Genomic DNA, 10,207 nt, shown 5'->3' on the forward strand with positions numbered 1-10,207 from the left:
GATGAGCATAGACAACAGAGAGCGAATTAAATTCAGCACTTTTATTTCCAAAATGCGCCCATTCATGGTTGCATATGATTTAATTCACGCAAAGTTACGTCTTTATTGAGACAGGACTTGATGGATTATTTTACGTGACTCCGTGAGTTCGTCTCTATTTCTTCGAGCCAAGCTGCATAAACTACATATCAAGCATTTATGTAATACATCTAATTTGTGCATTAATGGCTGTTATGTTAAATAAAGTTGACTAACTACAGTAAATCAAGTAACTGTGCACGCCGTTGTTGTTGTCTTGTTTCCTCTCAGACGTGCTGCAATGGTGATCCTGCGCGCAATTCTCAAAACATCCACAAGATGGCGGCGTTTATCGGTGAATCCGATATTACAAAACCGATATCCGATTATTGTAAAATGCTTAAATATCGGGAAAAATATCGGTAAATTGATATATCGGTCGATCTCTACTTCCAAGCAGGTGTGATTTGGAGCTGGTTGGAGCCAAACTCTGCAGAGCTGTGGCCCTCCAGGAACTGAGTTTGAGACCACTGCCTTAATAGAAACCAGGCTACACCAGCGGGCCAATTATTTAAAGTCTATTCAGGATTGAACATTATGGTTCATCAGGTAGGTGTAGTGTACATCTGGAAGCAGTATAGTAGTTTATTCTCTGTGCATTTTATTGAAGAAGACTAAATAGATGCAGACACTGATCGTAGAGATGCCCCTTGCATCAAAGAGCAACATGAAGCCGGGCCAGAGCTGGATCTGCTGGATATGTCTCCTAAGGATAGGAAGAAATGCAAAAGACTAATATTCCCTTAGAGATCATGTTAAATCATTTAGAGCAGACTTGTAGTATATGAGAGATGTTTTCAATTCCAGAGGACCTGAATAATGAAGAATAACAGTGAGGTATGAATGAATTAAATAGGTGTATGCTGGACTAATAAAAAAATAGGCCTTTAGTTTATGCTCAAACTGAGAGAGTGTCTCTGAGTCCTAAACAATGACTGGTCTATAGTTAAGGAGCCAAATGGAAAAGAATCAAACACGCCTGCCTGTAGTTTTCAAGTAATCCTGCAGAATTTGGTTAGACTTTTCAGTATTAAGGTCTAGAATGCATAAATGAGCTTTTTAGCATCAGAAACAGAGAGCATATCTTAGTGTAGCAACACTTATAAGGTAGAACAAGTCTTCTAATAACATTGGAAATATGATTGTCAAAGAACAGATTTCTATCAGACATACGGTTCTTAACTGTGGAAGTCTGTGTAACAGTAAATCCATCAAAAACATTGTTTTATTGTCTTATGTTCAGAGGTTTTCAGGCTAACTAATACCTAACTAATACATTCCTCTGTTTTGTCAGATTTCAGAAGTAGGAAATTACTAGCTATCCAGTCTTTGATATTACTAATGCATCTGCTTGCTAACTTGGAGAATAGACCTTTATCACAGCGGAATTGATTACTGAAAGTGCTCGCCGAAGCAGTGTATCAATTCTTCCTAATCACCTAGTTGAATAAATACCTGTTAAAATGAGCATCTGCTGGATGATTTCAAAATCCGTTCATTTTCAGAGACAGGTGAATAGATATTCTGATGATTACTGTGCACAGAATTTTCTAAACTCAACGGAACCTGTAGTTTTAATCCAACATAAGCCGATCTGAGAAAGCCTTGGCTCGTAAACATGCGAGATGATTTCACCACACAGTGCTCGTTTAATAGTGACTGTGATGCTGCAGTGTGTGCTAGACCTGATGAAAAAGATCAGAACATATTTATTAATTTGTATTAAATTTTAGTCATTATTCTGTCATTTTTCACAGTCATTTCACTGTTTGTAATTCATGTATTTATGCCAAAATTCTTAATTAATATTCAAAATCATGCTGTCAATGCATTATACTGTTTAAGATTAATTAGCCTAAATGTTTAACATTGAAAAATTTCTTTAAGGCAACTTCTATTTTAATACTGCTCTTACAAAAATTAACCATGGGTTTTGCTAACCATAGTTCAACGATAGTATGTGTAGTAAAACTGTGGTAATACAAATGGAAATCAGTCCACGAAAAAACCCCCAAACAAACATGGTTACTACGTTTTTTACTATAATAAAACCATGGTTAATTTTTGTAAGGGTGTTTAGTCAAATACATTTAAAAAATGTAAACAGGTATGAAATATGATCAGTAAGAAAAAACATTGTTAATGAAAAGACAAACTTGACTGCAGCAGGTTAGTTGGGAAATAAATGTATTTATTCAGAATGCACATTTGGTAAGGAAATATATTGATAGGAACATTTCAGCAGGTTGAAGATATGAGATGTAGCCCTAAACATCCTCAGTTTCAAAATGCATACTACGCACGAACATTCTCCCGCATAATATTTGAGAAGGACCTTCATCCCTCTGCATCAGTCTCATCCATGCTTTCCTCAAATCGTGTTGTGTCAGAAAATCGTGAAAACTTAGGCAGTTTGTCATTGTTTAGAATTAAAGCAGCCAGGTACACTGCAGTACCAGCAGTAGCAAGAGAAGAAAAAAATAAAGGAAAGAGAGGATTCGCCCATTAGTTTTGATTGCGTTGCGATGGGACCGGAAGTGGCGAGACGCTGCTTCACTTACCGGATATAGGAAGTGTGATAAAGGTCTATTGAGGTAGGACTGGTGGAAATACAAAGCTGAGTATCTTCTGCATAAGTGTAAACTAATGCCATGGTTCCTGCCATGGTAACCTCTCCCAAGGGAAGCATATTCAAAGAGAATAGTAGAGGACCTAATACTGAACCCTGTGGTACTCCGTACTCCATCCCACAATTAACACAAACAAACTGGTAGCAATTGGATAGGAAACTCTTCACAGAAAACGGTTCTGCAGAAATGAACAGTTGGTTAGGGCAACACTACTACTAGACATAAATGGGACATTTGAGATTGCTCTACAATTAACCACTTCTCATGGGACTAGCTGGGGCTTTTTGATAAGGGTTTGATAACTACCAGCTTGAACGTTTTTGGGATATGTCATAAAGTGGTTATCCAGCTTTTTGTTTTTGGTGTATGTTGAACCCTTCAACATAGAGCATATTTCATACTCCACCCTGGCAGCACTCTCTATCATAGCATACTGTTTATAAAAAATATTATACTGCTTATAAGAAACATTTCTGGTTGGTAAAAGGTCAAGTCCACTGTAGAGACATAAATCTGCATAACTGATTTTTTGTTCCTCCTATAACCTATATAAACCTCAGCCACACATTGACTGGAGCTTGACATGATTGTGCAGTTGGTGGAATGTGAATTTGTATAACAGTAACCGTTACTGTCTCTGTTTTCTGTCTTCATGTTGTAGGCATTGATCGAGGCCTTCATCAGAGACAACGTTACACTCAGTCTACCCAACAGCTTCAGACATTCAATTCAGCTAGAGCTGTTGCACAAGGTCATAATTGGATTTTAGATTATGTATGATCTATATAAGTATTTATATATTAGGTCTTGTAACTGTTTACCATTTTCTTGTGCTAGCTATTGTATTGTATTTTATTTTAAATTGTATCATTGTGTGAAAATACTATACTACAAAGATTCCATGACGTATAGCTGTTAGTTTGTTTTCGTTGTAGGACAGTTTGTAACAGGCTGGAAGATATTTCTCTGGCCTTCATGGTCTCATCTCATAAACTCTTCATGGAACTCCTTCACGATGAGGAGAAGAAGATCCTGATGGAGCAGATGAGGAAGAGCTCAGCCACAGTCAACCTCAGTGCCAAACAACTGCCCTCATTCTACGATATACCCGGTACATCCTGGAGGGCAGACGTTAAATCATGACCATATGAATTACATGAAGATTTCGTGATCTGGAGAACTGTTCTTGCTGTTGGGTGATGTGTTCTTTGTGTTATGTTCTCACCAGCGTCTGCCAGTGTGAATATCAGTCAGCTTGAACAGCAGCTCATTCTGTCACTGGATCCTCGACACATCCGACAATTCCTCATCGAGCTGCACGGGATGGCCGAACGACCCTTCTGGAGGGTTAATAGTAAGGTCAGGAAAGACCATCAGAGGTCACATTATGATTTTAATGCCATTATGCCTCATTTTAAAGGTGCTTTAAGCAATTTTTGAAAAACGCTTTTGACCGCAGTGTCGGACCAAGTCCCAAAACACACTTGTAGCTAGGGATGCACGATATTATCGGACTGATATCGGAATCGGCCGATAATGGCTTTAAATGTAAATATCGGCAGTGGCCCGATATGAAAAATGATGCCGATATGTCTTACCGAAAAGAGGAATACGTTAACTCACATGTGCTCAGGGTGTGCTAGTGATTAGATCACTTCAGCAGTGTGACTCATTCTTGAAGCAAAGTTTTGCCTGAATGGTGATTAGATTCACTCTATTGGATCACTGCATTTAAACTGAGAAAAACATGTACAGAATGACGCGTTTTGTGTATGACAGAGTCAACAGTGTAAGTAACGGTAAGGAGTTTTAATCTGTAGGGGGCGCGGTTGGCCTACTTCTAATTAAATTAAAAGTAAAATAGCCTACACAAATAACATTTAGACTGTGTTTCTGATTAAATAAAACAGTAACCGTTACTGTCTCTGTTTTCTGTCTTCATGTTGTAGGCATTGATCGAGGCCTTCATCAGAGACAACGTTACACTCAGTCTACCCAACAGCTTCAGACATTCAATTCAGCTAGAGCTGTTGCACAAGCTTCAACAAGGGTGAGATGCTGTTTAGATGCTCAATGGATGATTGTATGTGTGTTTAGGATTTAAATCTATCACCATCTATCTCCACACAAATGTTCAGAGACTCGTTCCTCAGTATGGAATGTGTTTCACGGAAGCCCTAAGAGGCGATGGATTATTATTTTTTTTCTTTCTTATTTTCGATTGATCACTGCATAAGTTGTTTTCTTGTGATCACAGCTTAATTTTCTTGTGAACTCAATGAAAGCCTAGCAAGCAAAGGGCAACCATGCAGATCACTGCATTTGACAGTACAGTATAAAACATCTGTGTACATCCCTTTTCCCCTTTTTAAGCCAGAAATGAAATACAGACATTTCCTCTACCCCCTTCTTTAAGGGTTCAAAATAAGAAGATACAAACCCGTTTTCCTTCTACAAAATTCTTACAGAATTAATGTAATCAAAGCTGTAGTATATTTTGCTTATAAACTCCCTGGATGTCTTTCCTCATAGAATTCCATTATAAGTGTAGTAAATAAATGTGGTAAATGACATGCCACACACGCTGTCCATAGAGCTTGTTGTATATTCCTTCAATATACTGTTTGTGTGTCTGTGTGTTTTAAATGACAGGGACAGGTCTCTGGAGGAAGTGTGTCATAAACTGTGTGTGTGTAACGCAGTGAGAGATGCACTGGAGGGTGGCATCCTCAGTGTGTCCTTCCATCAGCTGCTCCTCAAACCCAGCAAAAACGCCATCAGTTTTCTGCTGGAGGTATAAACCCTGCTGCATCACTGAATCATATACATTACACACTCTGATCCTTTACTAAACTGATCTAGTTCACATGGTTTTCTGATGAAATAAAGTGCTGTCTATTGCTCTCTCCAGGTGTGTACAGGTCACTGGATAAGGAGCACAGGTCTGAAACAAGCAAGAGGAAAATCGCCATTTTCATCAAGTGAGCACCCTTACATTTTACATTAAAAAAAAACTTTTCACCTTGCCAGACTTTTGACTTATCCGATTCATGTCTTTTTCTTTGCTTTCACGTGCTTTTCAAGGGTAGATTTGTTTGAAGTGAATTTCACATGGGGGAGGGGAAATGCTGCAGCAGTCTGCATAAACAGGAACTATTTTTTTATATCATGTATCATCATTGGATTTTAGATTAAAGAAAAAGTTTGGGTTCAGGAAGACTTTTAATGTTTTTAAAGAAGTTTCTAATGCTTATCAAGGCTGCATTAATTTGATCAAAAATACAGAAAAAATGGTAATGTTGTAAAATATTACTGCAGTTTAAAATACCAGTTTTCTATATATATTTTTTTTTTCTTTCTTGAAAGGAATTAACACTTTTATTCAACAAAGATATGTTAAATTGATAAAAATTGATAGTAAAGATTTCTATTTTTTAGGTGCTGTTCTTTTTAACGTTTCATTCAAAGAATCTTGAAAAAAGTATCACAGGTTCCAAAAAAAAATTAAGCAGCACAACAATTAAATAAAGCAGTAATTGATGTCATAAAATAATGAGTATGCTTTGATTTAAAGGTCAGAAGTTATAGCTTACATGAAAAAAAAAAAATCACAAGCATGACAATTGTAAATTGAATAATTTTATATACACTGATTTATTCATTAATAGGTAATATGTTTTCTTTTTTAAACAAATCATAAGCTCTAAAAGATTTTCAGAATTTTTACAACTCTTTTGCTAGTTAAAAACTAACCAAAATTAAAAATGTTTTGCTTATAATTTCTGCACAAGAGAGACTTGGTGTTGTTTCCAAACAAAAGGAAGTATATCGGCATCGGTATCAACCAAAAGGAGTTGAAAAATATCGGCATATCGGATATCGGCAAAAATCCAATATCATGCATCCCTACTTGTAGCCAATCAGCAGTGAGGGGCGTGTCTTTTAATGATAGAGAGAAGAGAGCGCTAGGGTTGGGTGGTATATCGAGTCTGTACAATATATCGATATATTCTTTATAAGCGATACAGTATGAGCCCATACCGTTTATATCGATATACAGTAGTTTGATACGAGAGCATCTGAAAAATATAGTGGAGGACACAGACTCAGCCGCTGCGGAGAAAGTGCATAATCTAATTTGTTCTAAACATGTGACGAGCTTTGTATTAAGGGCTTTAAAAAACTTGTAAGATATAGTATAGTTTATAGTTTGGTATAGTTCTGACAGAAACACTGCGTGCCACTGACAGAGACTCTACTTGAGCTGTTTAATGTGTCTGTGATGTGCTGTTTTCCTGAATGCATAACTTACATTTCACAGGTATATTCTCCATCTGTAAATGTTAGAAAGCCATGGAAATATTTCCATTTTGCTGTCAGGAGTGCATGAGCTTTTACTTTGGGGTTCTCCGCTAAGCTTCACAGACTTCAGTGAACGAGCGCCGCCGCGCACCAAACAGACAGAGCGCAATGAAATAGGAGCGCAATAACTCTGACTAAAATATACATTTCGCTGAAATATTTGTAGTTGGACAATGTGATGTGTAGAATTTTAAACCTACAAGTAAGTGTATTTTTAAGATAGCACTAACTGTAAAGTGACTGTAATGGGGTAATCAAAATAGCCTAATACAAGTCTGTGCTTTTGAATTTAACTTCTGCTTTAAAAGCATTATTTTAGTTTTTAGATTGTAATGTTTCAATGTTAGAATGAAATGTGATTTTGACCCTTTTTGCACATAATATATAGGCTTACATTGTTAATTCACTTTATTAGTTTTCATAGCCTTTAATATTGTTTTGCTGGACAACATTGGGCGGTATGTAAAGTATATATAATAAATACAGATAAAAAAAAAAATCCAGATACAAAATCGAAAATACAGATATATACTATATATCGCAAATCGGCCAAAAAATTATGAGATATGAATTTTTGCCCATATCGCCCAGGCCTAGAGACAGAGAGCGCTCCGTTTGAGTGCACAGACGGATATTAGCAGATCGACTATAGATAGAGAGAATTGGAAGATAAAAAAAAGGAAAATATCGGAGGAACAAAACATTAAAAAGAAGGGTTATGATCAGGCAAGAGGTAGGACCCTCGTAAATATCGGAGCAGCTTTCCAGCGCTGGAGAGAAACTCAAAGAGCAGGAAGGGCTCGAATCGGACGCCAGGGCTGCGTTGTTTTTCTTCTTGATAGGTGAGTAATGTTGATTTTGCATTGTTTCACACAATTGATCTGCGTTGACTTTTGTTTGAATATGCTTGTGTGTGTCACCTTCGCTTGTTTCCGCGATCGTCGTCATTCCAGGGTTGTGTACGTACATGTGGGGCGGAGATATCAAAATAGGGGCGAGGTCCTGTTGGGCTATGGGCGTGTTTGTTTTGGTTCCTTAAAATATCAACATCATTTGGCAAAAACGCTTAGTGCACCTTTAAAACATGAAATGATGTAGATAATCTAGTCTTATGTCTTTTATTAGTGCTGATTGAGTAACAGACTGGGTTCAGTGCTTTGTTGCTGTTTTTTTTCAGGATTTTGCAGCAAATTAACTAATAACTCGAATTTATTTGATTGATTTGCAAGGTCAATTCATGACAAATGCTTGTCAGTTTTCAAAAATAATAAATTAAGAGTTGTTGACATTGTGATTTGCAACATCTTTTTAAGTCTTGCAACTGTATTTCTTCCTGTAGTGGGAGGTTCCTGTTGACTATGTAAACGTCATACTAGCAATAAAAGACAACCTGACAAGAGACCTGGTGTACATCCTTATGGCCAAGGGTCTGCACTGCATCAGTATAAAGGTGTGTATCTGAACAAGACTCCCTTCAACATGATTCAGTATGCTTATATGCACACCAGAAAGACGGTTTTGAACCGAAAGCTGCTAAAGGCACAAAAGCAATGTTCATGTTGATTGCACTATTTTAGTGATGTGCCTGGAACACAGTCATCTAGATCAATAAACAGCTTTATCTACACCTTTGCTTTACTTTAGTTATCTAATCATTTCCATGCACATGCAAACTTTTCAAAAATCTGCGCTTACATGCCCACTAAAGATGCATCCTACTACAGAAACCCAAATTAATCTGTTTTCACTTAATCCCTTAAACTGTGTAAGGAAAATGACTTTCACATTTACATGCTTTCGGCAAAAGCCCTGAAATGCATAAAATTGCTTGTTGTATTCCTCAGCTGTAAGTTGCTTTGAATAGAAGCGTCTATCAAATGAATAAATCTAAATGTGACACTTTTGCAAATTCTCTGCACCAAAAAAGGTCCAATATTTTTAAAAATTAAACATTTTCATCCTTATTTTCACTTTCTGAAAAACAGAAGTGAAAGGGGCTTTACCTGTTGCAGAAACGCATCACAGTGTATTCATGACCTCCTTTACAGCATGTAATGTGTTTTGATACTCGAGTTTAAAGCATTGAGATAGAGCTGTAGAGTCAGCTTGAAACAATGCAACCACAATAATTGCATCCGTCTGTTTCCATGTGGTAATTGCTTTTGCTTGCTTAATTGCTTAATTTTCGGTCTATAGTTTTAAGAGTACAATAATTACTTGATTACAGAAGATGTTGTATGTATGTGAATTTGCACTAATTTTATTAGCAACATGGTGTTTACAGGATGTCTCCCGATTTCAAATCTGGGTGTTTCAGAAGGGCAGAAAAGAATAATTCTTTTTTTAAATTGTAGAGTTAGTTTTGAGTTCTGAAGCTTGCAGTATGTTTTTATTGTAGAGTAACCTCTCTTTTAAGTCCCAAAGAAACCGAAGAATTCTCAGTTCAAATAAATAATTTTATCATTTGTATTCATGTGGTATGGGTGCCACGTTTTTGTAATTCACTTGAAAAACGGAGGCAGTTTAATTGAATTTAGCCGGGATTTATTTCTGGGAAATATTTCTTTTATGTTAGTTTGTTTTTACAAAGCGGCACATGAAGAGACAGTGCAGAAATGAAAGTTTTGAATTAAAGATTACACCGAGGCTTATATATTGTACTTTCACATGTCAGCTTTCTTTTAGTTTGTAGTTTGAGCCACTTTTTTTGTCTCTTTGGCTGCTGCAGGATTTTACACACGCTCGTCAGCTGTTCACGGCGTGCCTGGAGCTGGTGACAGAGTTTTCTCCTAAGCTGCGTCAGGTCATGCTCAACGAGCTGCTGTTGATGGAGGTCAGAGGTCACGAGGCAGGCGCTGCCGAAGGCAACATGGAGAGACCTCCACCCGACCTGGTCAGCAGGGTCCGCGGATACATGGTATTATTTTTATTTATTTATTTAGTCATTTAGCAGACGCTTTTAACCAAAGCGACTTACAAATGAGGACAATAAAAGCAGTCAAAACTAACAAAAGAGCAACAATATATAAGTGCAAATGACAAGTCTCGGTTAGCCTAACACAGTACACGTAGCAAGGTGTGTATATATGTGTGTATATATATATATATATATATATATATATATATATATATATATA

The 10,207-nt window shown here is 36.9% G+C and overlaps 1 long non-coding RNA gene and 1 pseudogene across 2 annotated transcripts; both read left to right on the forward strand.

The window, feature by feature from the left end:
• LOC107700651 (integrator complex subunit 8-like) overlaps positions 1–10,207 on the forward strand; it is a 34,460-nt pseudogene that overhangs the window by 11,076 nt on the left and 13,177 nt on the right.
• On the forward strand, positions 4,663–5,918 carry LOC107700652 (uncharacterized). Of its 2 annotated transcripts, XR_001635567.1 has the most exons (4): positions 4,663–4,758; positions 5,361–5,502; positions 5,620–5,689; positions 5,798–5,918. It is a non-coding gene; the product is annotated as an uncharacterized LOC107700652 (long non-coding RNA). The 2 variants fall into 2 exon arrangements; XR_001635566.1 differs by lacking the exon at positions 5,798–5,918 and having other exon boundaries at positions 5,620–5,777.

This window comes from Sinocyclocheilus anshuiensis, unplaced genomic scaffold, assembly GCF_001515605.1.
Source record: "Sinocyclocheilus anshuiensis isolate Anshui unplaced genomic scaffold, SAMN03320099.WGS_v1.1 scaffold1360, whole genome shotgun sequence".
NCBI classification, from domain to species: Eukaryota; Metazoa; Chordata; class Actinopteri; order Cypriniformes; family Cyprinidae; genus Sinocyclocheilus; species Sinocyclocheilus anshuiensis.